The sequence below is a fragment of the Puma concolor genome, chromosome E3 (assembly GCF_028749965.1).
Source record: "Puma concolor isolate L17-30 chromosome E3, mPumCon1.1.hap2, whole genome shotgun sequence".
NCBI classification, from domain to species: domain Eukaryota; kingdom Metazoa; phylum Chordata; class Mammalia; order Carnivora; family Felidae; genus Puma; species Puma concolor.
In genome coordinates this window covers 32,300,562-32,320,118 of record NC_141682.1, presented here as the reverse complement: position 1 = coordinate 32,320,118, position 19,557 = coordinate 32,300,562, and the positions used below count along the sequence as shown (strand labels likewise).

Genomic DNA, 19,557 nt, shown 5'->3' with positions numbered 1-19,557 from the left:
TTCCAGAACCAAATCAGCCTGTCACGGTTGCTTCAGCGGGTAATGGATGCAAGGGAAAATTCTCAGACTCCCACTGCTGCTGACTTAAGTAATACTAATATGAAAATAACTTTAAGTGTGAGCTAACTTAAAAAATTAGGTATACATTTCTTATTCATATATCTCTTAAAAAAGTGAACAGGAATTGAAAGACGTTTGTTGACGTGTCAAGCACTTACAAAATCATCACAATTTAAAACTGTCAGCACAACAGATACTGATGTTGTTTTGAAACCGAAGCTTTGCTCACGTTGGCCTGGAGCACACTCCTTCCTTTGCCGCATGCGGCGCCCGTGTGTCTGGGGGCCAGCTCCATGCCCCCCACTCTTCTCTGGTCACATTGCTGGGGACATGTCTGTGCAGCACCTTGGGGCAAGTGGCCGTCCCTTGGTGTCACTACTTGATCGCTGAGGAGTCCGCTATACCATAGAACTGGAACAGAGATGATGGAATAGTTGTTTTTCTTTAGAGCCTTTAGATGCTATAGAACATAATCGTATCATTTCTAGAATGTTAGCATCATAGGGAAACTCAAGATGTAAAACTCTGTACGGCAAACCTGTGGATCCCCAAAAGCGGGATTGGGACCCATTAGTTGAGATGCGCTGGTTGGGGCTGTGTGACGTGCTGGGGTGAAGTAAGTGTTTCTTTTCAGCGTAGCTCTCGAGAACAGTCCGCTGAAGGTCCAGGGGTCTGTCCTCATTAACGGTGATGCTGTGACCTCAGCTGGGCTTACCCTGTTTATGTCTGCCTTGGGTCCCACCTCCCGGCATTTCCAGCTTGAACTTCCGACCAGGCCGACGTTGGCCAGCTGCCCCTCTCGATTGCAGCTTGCTCATGTTTTCCTGATTTTTTCAGGGCTTTTGTAAGACGACAAAATTTGTATTCTGCATCTGGTAAAAGGCACCTTTTTTTTCTTTTATTTTTTTAAGGGTATATTTTTGAGAGAGAGTGCAAGTGGGGGGTAGGGGAAGAAAGAGGGGGGCAGAGGATCCAAAGCAGGCTCCCCACTGACAGCAGAAAGCCTGACGCCGGGGCTCGAACTCCCTAACCACAAGACCATAACCTGAGCCAAAGTCAGACGCTCAACTGACAGAGCCACCCAGGCGCCCCACAAGCCACCTTTTTTTCTAAACGCTCGCTATGGAAAACCACATTTTGCAGTCATTCCCTGGTGATGCTGGGGCTTAGTCTCGCTGTTTGGAAAGCGCCGTAATGGTTCGTGAGGGGAGTTCCCGTTCTTTTAAAGGCAGCCACCTGGCCTGCGATATGTGTTGGAAATTAACCTGTCCCTGAGTCCTGTGAGTTTGGGCTAAATTCCCCACTGAAAACCAAGTTAGGCGGTCCTAAGACCCTGATGCGAAGCCAGGCCGCCTGCCCCAGTCTGAGGAGAAGAGACTGCTCGCGGGCCGGCTGGCGTCCCTCCTGCCTGCCGTGGGCAGCCCGGGTTTCTCTGATTGGGCTTTTACCAAACAGCGGCCTGCGGGATCGTGGAAACTGTATGTTCACCGAGCAGCTCAGTGTGCTGGGGGAGCTCGGCCGTGCGGCTACGTTCATCAGAGCTGAGGGAGAAACCTTCTGTGTGTAATTAGCACAGAGAACAGAAAAGCACAAAGAATCTCAGTCAGAGATTGTGGCAGATGACACCATGTTGACGCCAAACTTCCACGGAAACGCTAGCCTAGACCCCGGTCAGAATTAAACCACTTGCTCCCTTTGGCTTTCCCGGGGTCCAGATGATGCTGCCCGGCCCATGTCTGTCTTTTGTGAGTGAGGTGGGGATTCCAGGTTGGAGTGTGTAGATTGGTTCATCTTGGGGTAGACAGAAGGTGAGCAGCGGCCCGATTTGTCGCTGCTGGTAAGTCTCCTTGCGATGATCTCCTGCTTGTGCGTGCCTGGCGCTCAGCTCACATCTCACCCTGAGGAATTTCTGATTTGAAAAACCCAGATCTTTCTTGGTTAAGGGCATAAACCCTACAAAGGATAATTATTGTCATAAAGCTTGACAGACGTCCTCGGTTCTTTCAAATGCTGACTCAGGATTCTAAAAGCCCCTTTCAGCTACTGAACAGAAGTAGGCGTGTTTACTAAGGAAGGTGCCTCCGGTCCCCTTCCATGTGCTGACTGCTGACTACAGGCACCGGCTCAGGGGTCCCCTACTTGAACTCATCTTCCCAGTCTTCCTGAGAACCTATTAGGTGGCACCCTATAAACCTGCCGATAAAAGTGGCAATTTTGTAAGGTTCCACTCAAAACTGCTGAGCAGAGCGAGGCCCAGAGAGGTCCCCCGCTGACCCCAAGGTTACCCAGCCAGCGCACGGGGAGCCCCAGGTGTTCGGTGCCACATCCCGTGTTTCGGGGTAAAACTTGGAGCCTGTGGAATGAGCCTGCCCCGCCCCCACCCCCGATCTTTTATCTGACCAGTCCAGTGGAGTTTTGGTTTTTGTTTACTTTTACTGAAGTGTCCTCAACCTCAGAATAGCAGTGTCAAATCACGTATCAGGCTTCTCTGGAAAACTGAGACTTGGTCCTCGCGTGTTAGGGACTGCACATGTGTGTCCTCCCCAAAGTCACGTGTGGAAGCCCTAACCCCAGCGTGATGGTATTTGGAAGTGGGGGTTGGGGGAGGTAATGAGGTTGACAGGAAGTCGTAAGGGCGATACGATGGGATTAGCGCCCTTACGAGGAGAGGAAGAGGCGCTGGTGTTTGCTCGCTCACTCGCTCTCTCTGCCACGTGAGGACACCGTGAGCGGCAGCCATCTGCAAGCCAGGAAGAGAGCCTTCACCCGGAACTAAATCTGCCAGCACTTTGGCTCTTAGCCTCCAGAACTGTGAGAAATCAGTGTCTGTTGTTGAAGTAAGCCACCGCAGTCCGTGGTATTGTGTCACGGCAGGGGGCAGACGCATACGCCCCCATTCAGCGCCCCGCAACCCTTGGCTGCCGCGGAGCAGTGCTGCCTGCCCTCACCGAGACCCCCTCCCCGTTGCCTCCTGGACCCTGAGCCGAGCTGAGCCTTCCCCTTCCCCTGTTGGCCTTTGGCTGCTTTTCTCCTACGCTCGTTTGCGTTTCCTGCCTGGCCCCCAGCAGACACTCGGGCGCGCAGTCCTGCCTCTCACCCGCCGCTCAGATGGCCTCTCCATACAGGCCGGATGGGAGACCGGACCCTGTGTCACCCAAGATGCGTTCGGTTTGCACGCTGCTCTTGCGCGTGTTCTGAGAGCTGCCCCACTGCCAAACTTCCGAAAGGTGGTCCCTCTCTATTTGGGGTTGGCGAGGGGCGGAGGGCAGGGGACTCAAAGCCTGTGCGTAGAACTTGCTCCGTTTTCTTCATAAATCTTCCTTAGAGCCTTTAGGCTTGTGGGGTCCAGCATCCAGCAGGACTCGCTTTTGCACACACGTCTCCACTTTGTTTTTCTTCTTTCGGGTGTCAGTATTGCTCTGTGTTCTGCAAGGGGCGTCCCGACCTCCAAGTAATCTGCCATCTGCTCCGATCTGGGAGCTGAAGAATCGGCTGGTCGGATCTGTTCTCCAAACCTCCCCGCCTCCCACCGCCGTCCCCGCCAGGGCCGTCAGCAGGCCGAATCAGAAAGCCGGGCGGCGGGAAGCAGACCGTTTCTTTCCCATTTTGAACTCTGTGTGTCAGATGGGGACCGGAGTCTGCCCGCCCCCCCGCCCCAAGATGGTGAGCAGGGGAAGAGCAGCCCCCTCTGGCCCCCTCCTCGGGAGCCTCGTGTCGTTTGCACCCCCCAGCATTTCAGGGAAAGGTGGGCGCCAAGACGTGACGCGTGGCAGAGGTTAGCAGACGCCGCGGGGACATCAGGTGCTCTTTTGAAAGTGCATTAATGAGGGAGGCTTGGATTCCAAGAACTCATCCTGCGGAACTGGACCGCACATTGGTGAAGGCTCACATGATTTCTTGTGCTGGCATTTAGCGCATTATTAAAATGTTTACTGCAGAGCAATTCATCCTGGGGAACTGCATCACGGTCGGCTGTTTGTGAAGGGGAGGGAAAAGTTACAGGGGTGAGGGCTGGAGTAATGTAGGTCACAGCACCAATTCCCAACTGAATTTTCAGCAAAAAGTGTGGCCGATGTTTGCCCCTCTCACCACCCCCTCTGCTGCTGCACTTGCTCCGAAAGCTTGTTGAATGTATTTTTTGCCGAAATAGGAGCTGCCATTTCTCCCAGTGAGCAGGGGTGTAGCCTGGGGATGAAATGCCCCCCGCTGCGCTGCTCACCACGAAAGGATCACCTGAATCCCAAGCTGAGACCTTTCACTTTGCAAGTTGCCGCTGATAGAAATTACTTAGCTCCCTGCTAGGGACTTTTAACTCACACTGCTTCTCTGGACGAGCCTAAACCTTCCAGGCTCCAGAGTCCTCACCGTGGCCCAGATGCCACAGAGGAGTGCAGACCCTATTTGACAGATCTCAAATGTGTGGCCAGACCTGGGAGACTGGTTAGGTGTGGACAGTGTTTAAAGTAAAACATGAAGGTGAGTGACTTTTGATGGGACGGTTATGCCCCACATTGGCACCTTTCCAACTACCCAGTCGGGCTTCCTTGATTTCCATCAGCTGCCAGGCCCTCAAAGGCAGATGGGTCTGAGGTCCCTCTAGCCAAACAGAAAGGGTGGGGAGTGTGGCGTCTGAGGTTCCCCAGCTCTCCCACTAAGGTGGAGGATGGCCTCAGGCAAGGGTCTGGCCTCTGTGTCTCGTGTCGTGAGGTGTACAACAGGAAGAACAGTGGCAGGACCACCGATCTGTCGGGGGTGAAGTGAGCTCACGTGAGAGAGCCCAGTACAGTGTCTTGTCTGAGATGTCCGCTCGTGAGAAACAGGAGGAGAGAATCCTTATAAAAACCCCACGGACATTTCTGGGTGTCTCTTCATCCAGCCACATATGCATCCATCCCTACAAGTGAAATACTGGAGGCCCAGGAAGTTTAAATGATTTGCCCAAGATCATTCTGAATTATTCCCGTCCCCCTACTAGGGATCCCACACTCTAGACAGTAACTCAGGGCCCGCCTCAGGGAAAGCGGCTGCAGGAGCTGAGCTCTGGCTTTCCGGGTGCCCGAGAGGTCGGCCTGGGCCCGTGGACATTGTTCTTCCCACGGGAAGGCACCCCCAATTCTTGGAAGCCCACCACCAGAGGCTCCTCCCCAGCGACCTACCGCCCTGTCACCTGGAGACAGGAAGTATAAAATGCCACCCAATCACCTGCAGCCAAGCCTGGCTATTTCTTTTTCTTTTTTTTTTTTTTTCCTCAAGTTTATTTATTTTGAAGGGGAGGGAGGAACAGAGAGAGAGAGGAAGACAGAGAATCTTGACGCAAGGCTCAATCCCACAACCGTGAGATCATGATCTGAGCGGAAACCAAGAGTCGGATGCTCAGCCGACTGAGGCACCCAGGCGCCCCCAGCCAGGCTATTTCTGGGGCTGCTGCTAGGGTACGTGGAGGCAGTGCCGCCCCCAGGGTGCTGGCCCTCCAGATCCCAGGGCTCCAGTCCAAGGAGAGGGGAACGAGTCCCTCTGTTTGAAAGTGACAAGGACAACAGCTCTCGTCTAACATTCAGAGAGCCTTCATGTCCCCAGGCTTCCTACCCTCAGTACTTAGGGTCTGACTGCCGTCTCTTTCTGTTTGGTGGGGAATGGGGAGAGGTCAGCTCCACAGAGGAGGGACAAGAGCGGGGAGGAGGAGGATGGTGTGACTGTAACGAGTGCCAGAAAAAGTGGGGGACTCTGGCACACGTCCAGGACAGAAACTCTGCTGACTGGACACATGGAAAGTACCCCTCAAAGGAGCCTACATTCAGCGGACGTCTTTCCCATCTGGTTTATCGTAAAGAGCAAAACAAAGAAGATTAAAAAAAACAACAACACCTTCTGCTTTGATGGAGTAGGGGAGTGGAAAGATAGACAAACTCATACACTGCCAAATAATAAGGTCTTTGAAGAAAGTTCATGCAGAGTCAGAGGCTAGAGAGTCATACAGTGGTATTTTCCAGCAGATGGTCAGGAAAGGCCTCTGTCAGGGAAGGATCTTGCAAATTTCTGGGGGAAGGGTATGCAGTTAGAGGGAACAGTAAGTACGGAGGCCCTGGGGCCGGAGCAAGCTGAGTGTGTCAGAGTAAGGCCAGGGTGGCCAGATCACAGATCATCTGGAGCCTTGAAATCCATAACAATGACTTTGGGCTTTATTCTCAGTGAGTTGGGAAGCCCCTGAAGGGCTTGGGGGAGGGCTGTGATAAGGATCTGGTTTGCATTTTTAAAACTTCACTCTGGATATGGGATAGAGAATGAAACTGGAGAGGAGCAGGTGGGACGGCTTTTGTAGGGTGTGCACAGGAGGAGTTGGCATCTTGGCGGAGGTGATGAGAAGGGCAGGTGAGCAGTGAGTGGACCCCGTTGTGTTTGAGGACCGGCTGTCCAGGTGGGGAGAAGTGACGATGCACCCAGCATGTTGCCAGGCCGGGCAGATGCAGCGACGCCCCCACGTCCGCTCAATGGGGACAGTCTCGGTATTCAAGTCAACAGACATGATTGAGCGCCAACTGTGTCCAGGCTCTTGGGTTAGCAGAGAGGTTGGCAGGACTACTAAACCGATGATTAATATGTGGACCTGGCACCCGGGGCCCACATACATATGGGGCTTGATATCATCGGGCCATGTGTCTTTCATCCATTCACTAGGAACTTGCAGAGTGCCTCGTTACGTGTCACAGTGCCGGGTTCGGGTCCCAGCTCTGCTATGGACAGGCCGTGTGGTCTTGAGCAAGTCACTGAAGCTCTCCCGGGCCTCAGTGTCTTCATCTGTACAATGGACATATTCGTAGCATCCGCCTCGCGGGGGGCCACGCGGGTTCCACGAGCGCACGTATGTCAGGCTCGTCAAACAGCCCTTTGCACGTAGTAAGCACGTATGTGTGCCACTATTTTTACCAGCAGAAAGGAAGCACGGGGGAAGGAGAGTCTGGGGAGCAGACGTTTTGGAGGAAGTGATAAACTTAAGGTATTAAAAAAAAATGAAACACTACAGAACGAGAGGAGATTGAGAAGTAAACATCACTGCCGAGTATTGTGCCCCCACCCCCCGTGACCGCCGTGAAGCCGCTTATGTAACGTTGTAGAAACTGTTAATCCTTTGTATGTCCAAGCCGGATCCTACACCGCATTCCGTAGTTTGCCTTTTTAATTTAATAAAGCTGGCTCATTCCTTGTGAAAGCCACGCAGCATCCAGTGCAGGGGCTGTTTTGTCATTTATTTCACCATTGCTCTACTGGAAGATTGAAGAGATTTCCAGATTTTTCTCCCTCAAACAGTGCTGGCAGGAATGCTGCAGTAGAGCTACATTTTGGCAGATAGGTAGGGAGGATTGATCTTTCTTTAGAAGCCAGTTTGGCTCAGAGGGCAGGTGCATTTAAAAATTTTGACAGATGTCACTAAACCCCACCCCCTTGTACCAATCTGATATGCAGAATTTCAATAGGTGTCAAGAGGGGAGACGGGAAGGCTGGGACCTGGGAGTGTGCAGGTCTCGAGAGAGTTTCTGTCCTGGTCTCTGGAAGTGCTGCCCGTGCAGGCCTTTGGGCTCAGGTCTGTGTTTTAGGAGGAACAAAGTGGCAGCTGGGGGAGAGTGGAGTGGTGGGGGGTGGCCGTGTGCTTTCGCGGTAACCCAGAGAAATGGTGGGGATGGGCCTGAACCAGATGATGCCAAGTGTTTGAGGCCGAATGTCTGGGCAAATGATGGTCAAGGGGACAGAAGAGAAGCTGGTTTGGGAGCAGACAAGGTGAAAACAAGGCATTGGGTTTAGAAGCTGGTCTTGGGTCCTGAACGTGAGTTGGGAGCCAGGTAAGGAGGGATAAGCGTCTCCAAGGAGTGCGTGTGCCGAGCTTCACATGAGCTGGAAATGCCCTCCTGGCGCTCCTCAGGAAACGTACCTGTTCACATGCCAAGAAAAATCTGTCAAGAGATGGGGGCAAGCATTGCATTTCTCTCATGGAAATTAAAGGGCAGCGATCACCATTCGTGGTTTGAAGGAATCTACACCAAGGAGGCAAAAGGGAGATTCCCGACACACGGACGTGGTTAAGGGTAACATTTCCAGGAACCAGGGCAGGAATTCAGAGGCGAGAAATGGTCACGGTCTCATCAGTCAGTCTTGCTTTTAGCTGCCACCGCGTCTTTGGCGCATGTTTGTGGTTGTGTCTGCGGCAAACAATGAGTCCTTCTTGCAAATGAAATAAATGCTAATCGGCTTAGGTGCATAGTATGCTTGATGTGAATGGTATTCCTAGAAATAAGTTTGGAAGCGCAGTAAGTCGTTACTTTGATTTTGACCCACAATTCCGTGCGATGCTGTCCACTTTGGCAGGAGATCCGTGCACCGCGCTGTTAGGGGAACAGTCCCCGGTTACGCGTGCAGGTGTCATCCGTTGTTCAGGGCTCGTTCGGCTGCGGGTCTTGGCATATACCTCCAAACTTCCTGTTTCTTATTTAAGAGGTAAATCTTTTTAGATCTCCAGAGTAATAAACAGTACGAAGAATATTGGGAATATTTGAAGAATAAGTTGTGACTTGGGCAGTTGCCAAGAATGTCCCGGAACCCTGCTTCGTGGCTCTGGAACCCTGGAGAGTCCCCTCTTGCAGGAATGGGGAGACACTCCTTGCTTGGGATCCGGTCTCCTGATACAAGCTTGGCACCGGTAACCACGGAGGTGGGGAAAGAAAAAGGGAGAGGAGAGGAGGAGAGGGCTGAGGATAGAAGCGGGGCCAGGGCAGGCCCCGTGGAGCCAGCAAAGCAGCAGGACGGGGAGGCAGGACCCTGGGAGGAAGCTGGGGCGGGGTCGCGAGGGCAGGGTGTCTTCTGAAGCAGCTGTCCTCCGCATGCGAGAGCTGTGAAGTTAGCACCGAGTCCCCGAGCAGGAAGATCAGCCAGCTGGCCGCCGCCTCCGCTGCCACCTTGGCTGACTCTCAGAGCAGGTGGCTCAGCACAACCACGGTGGCGCCCCTGTCACCCTCGTTGGGGAGAACGCGGTGAACAGGTCATCCAGGGCAGCCCAGGGGAGGCAGCACCTTCACCGGCCGCAGCCTGCCTGTCACGCCTCCGGGCAGGGACGGGCTTTTTGCCAGGCAGGCCTGTCTCTGCAGGAGCCGGCTTCTGGACCTGGCAGCTGTGTCCAGCCTGGTTTTGCACAAGGGAGCAGCGTATTCTATGCAGGGCACTTGACACAGTTCATAGCTTCTGCCTGGAAGTTCAGTGGCTGCGGCCCCCTCCTCAGAGTGTGTGCCCTTTGGTCCTGGAGCAACTTGGCAGCCGTTGGGGCTTGCAGAACCTTTGACCCGTTTTCTGACACGCTGGTGCTTTGTTGGGACACACCAGGGGTCAAGCACTAACGTGCCCCCTGCCCACCCCACCCCACCCCCAGTTCACAGGGGACCTTGAGCAGGCTGGTATGGAGGGGAAGCTCTTACCCATGGCGGCCGTGGTCACTGTTCCTTAGCCTCCACATCTTGCCACGTCATTCCTAACCAGGTGTGCGATCCGTAGGAGGAGGCAGTGCACCGCCCGGCCAGACACCCTTACCTGGGACATAAATGCCCCGGTGGGACGTCCCCTCCTGACTTGCTTCTGTGATCTCACAGCCTCTTGCTTAGTGAAGCCTCGCACCTTCCCCGCATCTGGGAGCAAGAGAGCAAACGTCTCCAAGTCCACCCCTGTCAGCTGGGGCATGGCGGCAAGTACAGGTGCCTGTCGGGCCAGGCAGGTCATGTGTAAGCGAGTAACGCCACTGACGTGTGACCTCAGGTAGGGGTGTGGATCCTGTGGGAGAGGGTCGGCCACTGCCCCCCCCCCCCCGTTAGTTTCCTGTATGTGGATCTGCAGGTGGCCAGACTTTCTCTTTCTCCACATGGCAGAAACCTATATCTCAATAAAAAATCTGATTTGAAAATTAGGCGTCTGCTGATTTGTGCGTGGGCTGCGTGTGGCCCCTGGTATATCGCAGGGCTTGCCAGACAAATGGGATATGCGTTAGATGAATCTGCTCAGCACACGAAGAAATGCAGGGTAGGGTGGAAGGAGGCGGCAACCCCCTCAATCCCAGGGGACGAAGACCACTGGATACCGACCAGGGTAACTGACAACCAGCCCTCAAGACACAGCACTGCCCGCGGTCCTGACCGAGGTACCCCAGCACTGGGCCTGACAAGCTGTGGGTCATCGGAACAGTCCACAGGGAGGAGATGTCTGCTCAGCATCCAAGTGCAGCCTGTCTGCCCTGCGCTCTACCTGTGTGGCAGCTTCTGGATCCCCAGAGCGGGCTCAGTGCCCGGCCAAATGTCTGTCTCTTGCGGGCAGAGCACCTGCCCGAGCTGTCTCCGTCTTCTCTGTGGCACTTCTTCCTGTTCCTTGCCATGTTTCGGTGCCTCTTGGTGGCACTTGTTTACCTACAGAGAAGGAACACAGCCAGTCATGATGTGGTTTTCCTTCTAGAAGCTCTCCAAGAACCGTGCCGTGGGTCCATGGAGGGCAGTTGTGTCTTTTCCGGGGAATTGGTCACAAGTTACCGGGGTTGAAAAGGAAGTGTGGTATTTTCACCTATGAAGTGCAAGAAACCACTCTTGTTCACAAGTAAAACTTGCCTTGAGGGGTTGCGCACAGAGCAGCCACAGTGGGCCCTTCTGTTTCTGTTGACCCCCAGGTTCTCAACTGGGAGCTCTGTCACCTTCCTCCCAGCCCCAGGGACAGTTGGCAGTGAATGGAGACAGTTTTGATTGTCACAACAACGGGAGGGGGGCATGCTACTAGAATCCAGCGGGGCGGAGGCCAGGGATGCTGCTGAACGTCCTACAGTGCACAGGAAGGCCTCTCACAACAGAGAGTTTTCTGACCCAAGGTATCAGGAGTCCCAGCGGTGAGAACCCCGGTTTGTTCAAGAAGCTGGTCTGTCATTGACTCTCGTAAAACCGGCTGCAAACCTGTGTGGCCCCATGGCCGAGAAGGAACCAGGTGTGAGGCCACGAGCTCTTCTGACGTTAAGTGCTCACATCTCCCCCTGGAAGTCGGCGTTCCCGTGCCCTGCTGCCCGGAGAGGAAACGGAGCCTCCCACGGCGAAGGGGCCTGGCCGTGGGACGGGGACTTGCAGCTGCCACGGGGTAGGGTGCGGAGCTCAGGCTGAGTTCACGTGGCTGTCCAGCCTCTGTGGCCATTGTGTCCAAATGAAACAGAGTGTTGGTAAATAGCTTCATGGGCGGTGATTTTGAAGCTCCGGGTTGTAGGTCTTAGCATCCCTGGGAAGGGAAGCCTGGACTCCGTCGCACCTGCCTGTGGCCAAGCCGCCTCTCCTCTGCAGGGTGTCCAGTGTGGGGCTCATGTCCCTGGCTTTAAACCTGCCCCCCCCCCCCGTGGCCTCTGAGTGCACACATCTCAGTACAGTGCCACTGGTTGGTGCTGCCCAAGGTCCAACCCATCTCCCCCTACTTGGGGTTAATTCCCAAAGTGGGTGTTGCGGAGAGGCCTGGAGGTTGGGGCTGAAAGGGGTAAAGCACTAAGGGGGGGTTTTGACCCAGGTCAGAGAAGTGGGTGTACCTACCTACCCACACACGCTCTCCAGCCATCTCCTTCCTCCCTGTCTGCTCCTGTCCCGTGGCCCCCTCCCGTCCTTGTGAATCTCATATACCTGCGATGTTTTCTTGGGACTGGAAGAGAGCCACGTGCTGTTTTGGCCCCAGGAATGCCATCCTTTGCGCAATCAGTGGCTTAGCCAGCATCACTCAGAGGATGAAGCAGGTCACGGCCTACTGAGGGAAAACACAATTCCTTGTTTTCATTTCTCTTTTTTACACGTGGGAACTTGCTGTGACAGAGTTGTGGATGTTTTTCTCACTAGCTTGTCCTGGGAAGGCAGGTTGGGAAATTACTAATGCACCAGGAAACAAGCCATGCTGTCGGGGTTTGGGATGCAGCTCGTTTTGTGAGTCTGACGTTGAAGGGATGAGCAGCGTGGCGTCACCGTTCAGAGAAAGGGCTGTGCAGTCCCACAGGCCTGGGTTTCGAGGCCAGGCTGTTTACCAGCCCAGTCATCTTGAATGAGGCCTCTGAGGGACTCTGTGCCTTGATGTCCCCATCTGTAAACGGGGACTGGTAACAGGCCCTCCTCCCTCAAAAGGCTGATTCAGAGATTTAACAAGTCTCTCCCCCAGTGATGAACACCAGGTGCAAAGTAGGCCCGTGGCTGTGGCCGCAGGAATGACAGCCACCGCTTCGGCTGCTGGCCGAGTACACGCAGCTCCTATCTGCGTTCTTAGAACCAGCGCATGCCTTGGAGCGCTGGGGCTTTCAGAGGAACACCCAGCAAGGACATTCACTGAGGACTTTGGGGGGATGTGAGTCTTGATGTGTCTCCCCACCACTGTTCCTGCCTTACTTTCCAAATATCGTCCAGTTGATCTGAGAAGCCAATGCTCTGTGATCTCGTCTCCACGAAGATGGCCTCCTTGTGGCCAAGCCCGCCCTTGCTGAATCCAGGCTGTAAAGTACGAGGCTCCCCCCAGACAGCAGACCTTTTCACCCCCGTCAGTGGTTCTGTTTCATGGGTGGATTTCCTTGTGGTAGATACGGCAAAGCTCAGCTTTGAGTTTCTCCCGGCTGTGCAACAGCAGTGTGGTACGTAACCGAGAGAGCAAGACCTTGGATGAGTCGGACCCGGGTTCAAACATCAGCTGTACCACCGGGCTTGGGGCCTGGACCGCTCTGTGCCTCAGTTTCCCCATCTGTAAAACGGGGCCAGTAGCACAGGCCTCTCGGGTTTGACAAGAGGATTAAATGTGGCGTCACCCAGTAGGGGCTTCTCCAAGGGGCTTCAACTGTGGTCACATTTCAGGTAACCCTTTGTTCAGACTTTCCAGTCCCAGAACGAGTCGAGTTGGCAGCTTGTCTTGTATTACAGTTGGCTTGTCCTACTTCCTGTCTTTTATTTTTAAACGTCGGAGCATCTGAAAATTCAGTCTGGAGCGAGGGAAGCAGATGACGTTATTTTGGGCACAATAACCCCCGTCCTATTTTGGGGTTAGTAAAGAAGTGACAGTAATAAAAGCTCTCTGGTCCCAAGGAGGCGAGGCACACAGGAAGTTGCTGGCCCTCTGCCAACCAGGTGGCCTCTTCCCACAAAATGCGATCGATCCGCCGTCACTTCCCGCTCGGTGGGCCGGTTTCCGCCCGGGAGGCCGGCCGGTCGTGGCCTCGTCTGCCTCCAGGTCTGGGGATCGGCTGGCTGTCTGCTGGTCCAGGATGGCCTCGGCTGTGAATGATGAGGCAGCCAGGGCCCTCGGGCTGGCCAGGTATGCGTGGCAGAGCGAGAGCGGGAAAGGCCCACCCCCTGTAGCACTTTCCAAGCTCTGACTGTGTCACGTTCGCTAACTTTCCCCTTGGCCCCGGCGTTCCCCAGGTAGAGACCAGAGTCAGAGTGGGAGGGCCCTGCAAAGTCACAGGGCAGAGGACGAGGCAGCAAGTGGTGGAAAATTGGGGCCAATTTTACAACTAGCACAGACAAGTAACTTGTTTTAGGGAGGAGAGGGGAGTGTGGGAGATGGGGTGGAGGGCGCACGAGGGTGGGTCTCTAGGGTGAGTGAGATTTCACTGAGGGAGAAGGAAGAGGGAGGCCAGGGACGACTGCGCCTGCACTGGGGCTCACTCCACTGTGCTCCAGAAAGGGCCACACGAGGGCCTTCAATGTACCTACCAGAGTCCCGCCTGCCTTGACGTGGCCAAAAGAAAAATGAAATTAACACGCAGTAAAAGGAGCTTTTTTGGCTTGGAGTTGAGGTCTGTAAACTTGAATGCACGTGTAGTCAGTTGAGTATCCACACCATCACACTCAGGATACGGGACAGTTGTGTCGCCCACCAGTACGCTCTCATGCTGTCCCTTTACGGTCGCACACTCTCCCCAGCCCTAACCCTGATCTGTTCCATCGCTGTGGTTTTGTCTCCCGAGGATGTCCTCTGCGTGGAATCCACAGTGCCCTCTGGAGACCAGCTTCTCTCACTCGCCACCGTTCTTTGCGATGCACGCGAGTTGGGTGTACCTGAGGTTTGGTCCTCTGATGGCTGAGGAGCATCCCAGTGTGTGGAGAGACCACCGTGGAGCCATTCACAAGGCGCCTGCGTTGTTTCCGGTTGTTGACAGTTTTGAGCGAATACAAACACTCGTGTGCTTTTTATGTGGACTAAAATGCTCATGTCTTTGGGGTAAATACCTCAGCGGGGGATGGCTGGGTCATGTGGTAAGTGTACGAAAACGGCCAGCCCGTGTTCCCGCGTGGCGTAGGGTTTCAGGCGCTGTGCACCGGGGGTGGAGATCTCGCCATTTCCCTCCTGATACTGAGCATCTTTTCGTGTGCTGATTTTTCTTCAGCCTCTTTTCTCTGGGAAAGGTCTATTCGTGTCTTGTCCCCATTTTTAAAACTTAGGTGGTTTTTCTTTTCCTGTTGTGTTTTGATGGTCCTTCTATATTCTCTGTGTAAGTGCTTCGTCGGAAGGTCATTTGCACGTATTTTCTCCAGTCTGTAGCTTTTCTTTTCCTATTTCTGAACAGTGTCTTGTTTGTGACAAGACTCGCTAATTTTGATGAAATCCAGACCTCGGTTTTTTTGATCATGCTTTCGGTGTCCTGAGAACTCTTTGATTAAACCAGGGTCACAAAGACTTTTCTCTCAGGTTTCCTTCTAAAAATTTTACAATATGACACTTAGATCTGTGATTGCTTTTGCGTTAACTTCTCTGTAAGGTGTGAGGATGTGGTCAGGTTGACATACTCCCCACGACTGCTCTCGTGCCCAGAGCCAAGTGGAGGGGACCCAGAGAGGAAAAGGACCACCGTTCTTCTTTTAATGGTTATTTGTTTTTGAGAGAGAGACACACACAGAGTGTGCAAGCGGGGGAGGGGCAGAGAGACAGGGAGACACCGAATCCGAAGCAGGCGCCAGGCTCTGAGCCATCAGCACAGAGCCCAATGTGGGGCTTGAACCCATGAACCAGGAGATCATGAGCGGAGCTAAAGTCAGACACTCACCCGACTGAAACACCCAGGGGTCCCAGGCCCAAGGTCTTCTGATGCAAGAGGAAAGTTTCCTCCTGTGTGAGTTTCCTGTGGCCACTGAAACTGAACACCACAAACTCAGGAATTTATTCTCTTAGAGTCCTGGAGGTCGGAAGTCCAAGATCAGTGTGAAGTCAAGGTGTCAGCAGGGCTGGCTCCTCCCCAGGGCTCCAGGGCAGAATCTGTTTCCTTGCCCCTTCCAGTTTCTAGAACCACCGCAATGCGTCCTCCTTTTGTCCAGGGATGACCACTTCTGTCGGCTGCTCTGAGACTCTGCTCCCGTGCCTCCCTCATTTACGGGCCCTTGTGACCACCCTGGGCGCACCCAGAAAATCTGAGATCACCTCTTCCTCTCCAGGCCTTAAATTAATCACATCTGCAAAGTCCCTCTTGTCATATGAACAACAGCAGTGAGGACATGGCCGCCTCGGGGGAGCCCTGGTTCCTCTTACCACACCCTCTCTCAGAGTTCTGGGCATGCAAGGACAGCTGCAGACTGAGGCACAACAGAACAGAGAAAAGCAAGAGAAACACAGGCTCCCCTTCCCCACCACACCCAGCATTCAGGGCCACGTTCCTGCCCTTTGAGCCAGAAACAGAGGGCTCGCCTGGAGGCCTGTGTGTGCCCCGCGCCATTTCCAGATGTCGGGCTGACTCGAGTCCAGGCTGGACGGTCCTTGAAGGAAACGGTGGTAAACTCGCTGCAGCTTCGATGGTACCTCAAATTCTGGTCGTCTCCCCCCAGTCCACCGCCATTATTTCCTTTCCAGAGCCCATCAGTAGCTGCCTCATGTACTCTGTACGTTTTCGTAGCTGCATTTGGTGGCATTTACTCCCATCTTACCCAGATCTGGAATCTCCAGTGTTTTCTCCACCAAAGTGTTGTGCGATAGTTGTGCATGCGAACAAGGGATATGCTTTGTGAACATGCGTTATGTCAGGGAGTGAACGCTCAGTAACGGGGATATTACTATTATGGTGGTCAGCATTTATTGAGCACTTTGTGCTCATTAGTTTTTATAATTTTCCCTATGAGAGTGATTACCATGTTTTGGCCCATTTTACAGATTAAGAAACTGAGGCTCAAAGAGGCTAATGAACTTGGCCAAAGATCCATACTGAGTGAGTGATGGTGCCTGTATCTCACACCAGATCAGTGTGACTTGGGGGACCCCAGGCTGTAACCGTTCCCTCTTGCAGTTTTAAACCTCCCTCCTGAGTGCAGACCTTGGCCACGTCTCTGGATTCACAGAGTGTCCTTTGGCTGTCCTGACACCCCATTACCGCTCCCATCAGGTGAGAGTTTGAACCCCACCTCGACAGCGCAGAGACTGCTTGGGATCCTCTCTATCCTCTCTCTGCCCCTCCCCAGCTTGCTAGCGCTCTCCCACACTCACTCGCTGTCTCTCCCTACCTCTCTGAAAATAAATAAACATTAAAAAAAAAAAACTTCAAAAAAATGGGGGCACCTGGGAGGCTCAGTCGGTTAAGCATCCAACTTTGGGTCAGGTCATCATCTCACGGTTTGTGAGTTCCAGCCCTGCGTCGGGCTCTGTACTGACAGCTCAGAGCCTGGAGCCTGCTTCAAATTCGGTGTCTCCCCCTCTCTCTGCCCTTCCCCCACTTGTGCTCTGTCTCTCTCTCTCTCAAAAATAAATAAGAACTTTAAAAAAAAAAACACTTCAAAACAATAAATAAAAATAAGTTATTAGCTAAATGGCAAAATAGGAGAAAGGCATCTAGTAAGGTGTCTTGACCCATGCCAGGCACTCAAGATGCTGTCTGCATCTCTAAAGATCCCAGAAGCATGCTGTGTGTCTCAAAGGACTCTGGTTTGCAAAATTTCTGAAACCCACTTTGAATTAGCCTAAGCTGAAGAGAAGTATTGATTGATTCACGTAACTGCAAAGCCCAGGGATAGTGTGGCTTCAGTGGCTGGATCCAGAGGTTCACATACTGTCAACCTTCGTTTCTCAAGCAGGTGTCCTCCATCTGGCAGAACTGTGGCCCTTATGGAGCCTGTAGATGCGGGTCCTGAGAATGTGCACTCCCTCACTGGCTCCAGCCAGAGTCTAGAGAAGACTTAGTCATCACGTCCTTCCCAGTAGGCCCAGCCGAGATTCCAGCGAAGTTTCTGATGGGCCAAGCCTTGTGTCATCGGCTCGTCTCTGAGCCGTCTGACTGTGGCCTGGAGAATGGAATCCCATTAGCCAAATTTGCCAACTGTGGGCTGAAGGGGTGGGGCATTCAGCCACCTCAACTTCTGGACTGAACGTGGTTTCAGTGGGGGCCGTCCCCTGAAAGGAGAGAAGGGGAGTGGACACACATGTCCATTCTGGGGGTCTGTCCTCCAGCTGTGAGTCAAGCCACAGCCAGCTACCCCAGCAAGCATTTGTGTAAGAAGCCTGTGACGCCTCTGGGCCGGGCATCCACGCCCAGGGAGCCCCGAGATCTTGCTTCGGGGATGGAATCTTCTGCACGTCCCCAGCTCATCACTCCTCACGGAGCGGGAAGTGTGCCTTAGCCCTCCTTAGCAGGCGTCTTCTATCTGGCAAGGCAGTCTGGTTGTATCCACCAGGATGAATTAATGAACTTGGGGGCTGCAGGGGGCTGCCTAGGGTTGTAGATACCCCAGGTGTGACTGCTGCTGTAGAGTTTTCTCCCAGCCCGTGGGCTGGGCACTGGAGAGACTCTGAATGTGGAAGAGTCGTCCGGGACGAAGGTCCTCTTACCACCTGTCAGGAGCTCTCCCATCCCTGCAGGGAGAACCAGGGCCTTCACGTTAAGGGTGAGGAACAGACCCACTGGGGAGAGGGGGCGGGGTCAAGGCAGGTGGGAAGGGGCTAAGCCCTGGGCACACCATGAGTTCCCAGAGGAGGCCTTGGACTCTAGACCCAGCTGCCTTGCCACATTCCAAAGCCACAGGAACTGCTCACATCAGCAGAGGCAATTCCATTAAGGGATTCATTTGTTCCACAGGAATTTTTCTAAATACTCATTTACTTAATTGGAGAGTGAGAGAGCATAAGAGGGAGGAACAGAGAAAAAGGGGGAGAGAGAATCCCAAGCAAAGAGCCTGACACCGGGCTTGATCCTGTGAACTGTGAGGTCATGACCTGAGCCGAAATCACGAGTTGCACGCTTAACCACCCAGGTGACCCCAGCAGGAATTTTTTCATCAGTTTCCATTCCTTGTTCCTCACTGACCCTGGGGTCAGCGGTTCATGAGAGATCCCCATTAACGGCTTTAAGAGGACTGTTTCGGTCATCATCTTCCCTCACCCTGCTTCCGGTGAAAATGAAGCCCAGAGAGGCGTAACGACTTGCTCCGGGTCGCATAGCTGGTGAGTGGCCCAGCCGAGACTCCAAAGCAGGGACTCAGGCAGGGAATCTGGCAAGGCCTCCCTGGTGAGATGCCCACGGCTTCCAAGGGAAGGGTGGTAACGAGCTCATTCGCAATCCTGTTGTAGAACGTCAGAGCTGCGCAAGTCCCAAGGATTAGTGGAGTAGAGAGTGCCGAGCAGGCTCAGAAATCAAGAAACTGAGGAAGGTCACGACAGATCGTTCCTACGCAGATAATCCTGGGGTCAGCGAGATGTCACCCAACTTGTGTGGACAGTCCCTGGCACATGAGTCACCAGATGTTAGACACTATCATGGCCAGCCTCTGGATGTTATGCACAGACGAGACAGAGAGTCGGCAAAGTTGAGCAACTTGCCCCCGCTCGCACAGCTTGGAAGCATCACAACTGGCTTTCAGTAGCCAGCTCTCCGAGACTCTAAGGCCCAGGCACGCTCTTCCCCCCTTACTCCAAGAGTTACTAAGCACAGACAGTCGGTAGCCTTCAGAGAAATACAAACGATCAGAAAAAGAGGCGGTGGGGACAGATGACAAGGGGGCAGCCCCTGCTCTCAAGTAGCTTCATAGAGTTCCCTTGAGTAACTGGCTTACCAAGTGCATCCCTTTAAACACGGAGGGCCTGCAGCCCCCTAAGGAGGGCGTGACAGGGACTCCCACTGCGCACAGGTGGCGGCAACCCCTGTTACACGGCAGGTGCACAGTCATCGTCCCTGCGCGCCCTGCCTGGCTTCTTCTCGCTGGGACTTTTGCTGCCGGAGCTCAGGGACTGATCGGCGACCTTGAGCGAGCCCGTGCCCTCCTGTAGGCGGCGTGTTTTGAGAGAGCAGCGCTCAGCTCCTAGTTGGAGGTGGTGAGGGCCTTGGCCAGCAGGGGTTTTTGGAGAAGCTAGTTTCGAACAGACTGAGGAGCTCCCTTCCTCTAGAATCCTTACATAAAGAAAGCAAAGACCAGGCCGTTTTCTTCTGTTCTCTGAGCCCAGACTGGCCCTCACCCAGCTCATAGCCTCAATAAAGGAGATCAGATGGTTCAAAACTGGCCGCATTATTATCTA

At 53.8% G+C, this 19,557-nt stretch overlaps 1 protein-coding gene across 4 annotated transcripts in view; it reads left to right on the top strand.

The window, feature by feature from the left end:
* The window catches only part of SNX29 (sorting nexin 29), a 497,953-nt gene that overhangs the window by 459,811 nt on the left and 18,585 nt on the right, over positions 1-19,557 (top strand). The gene's annotated exons all lie outside the window — the stretch shown is intronic.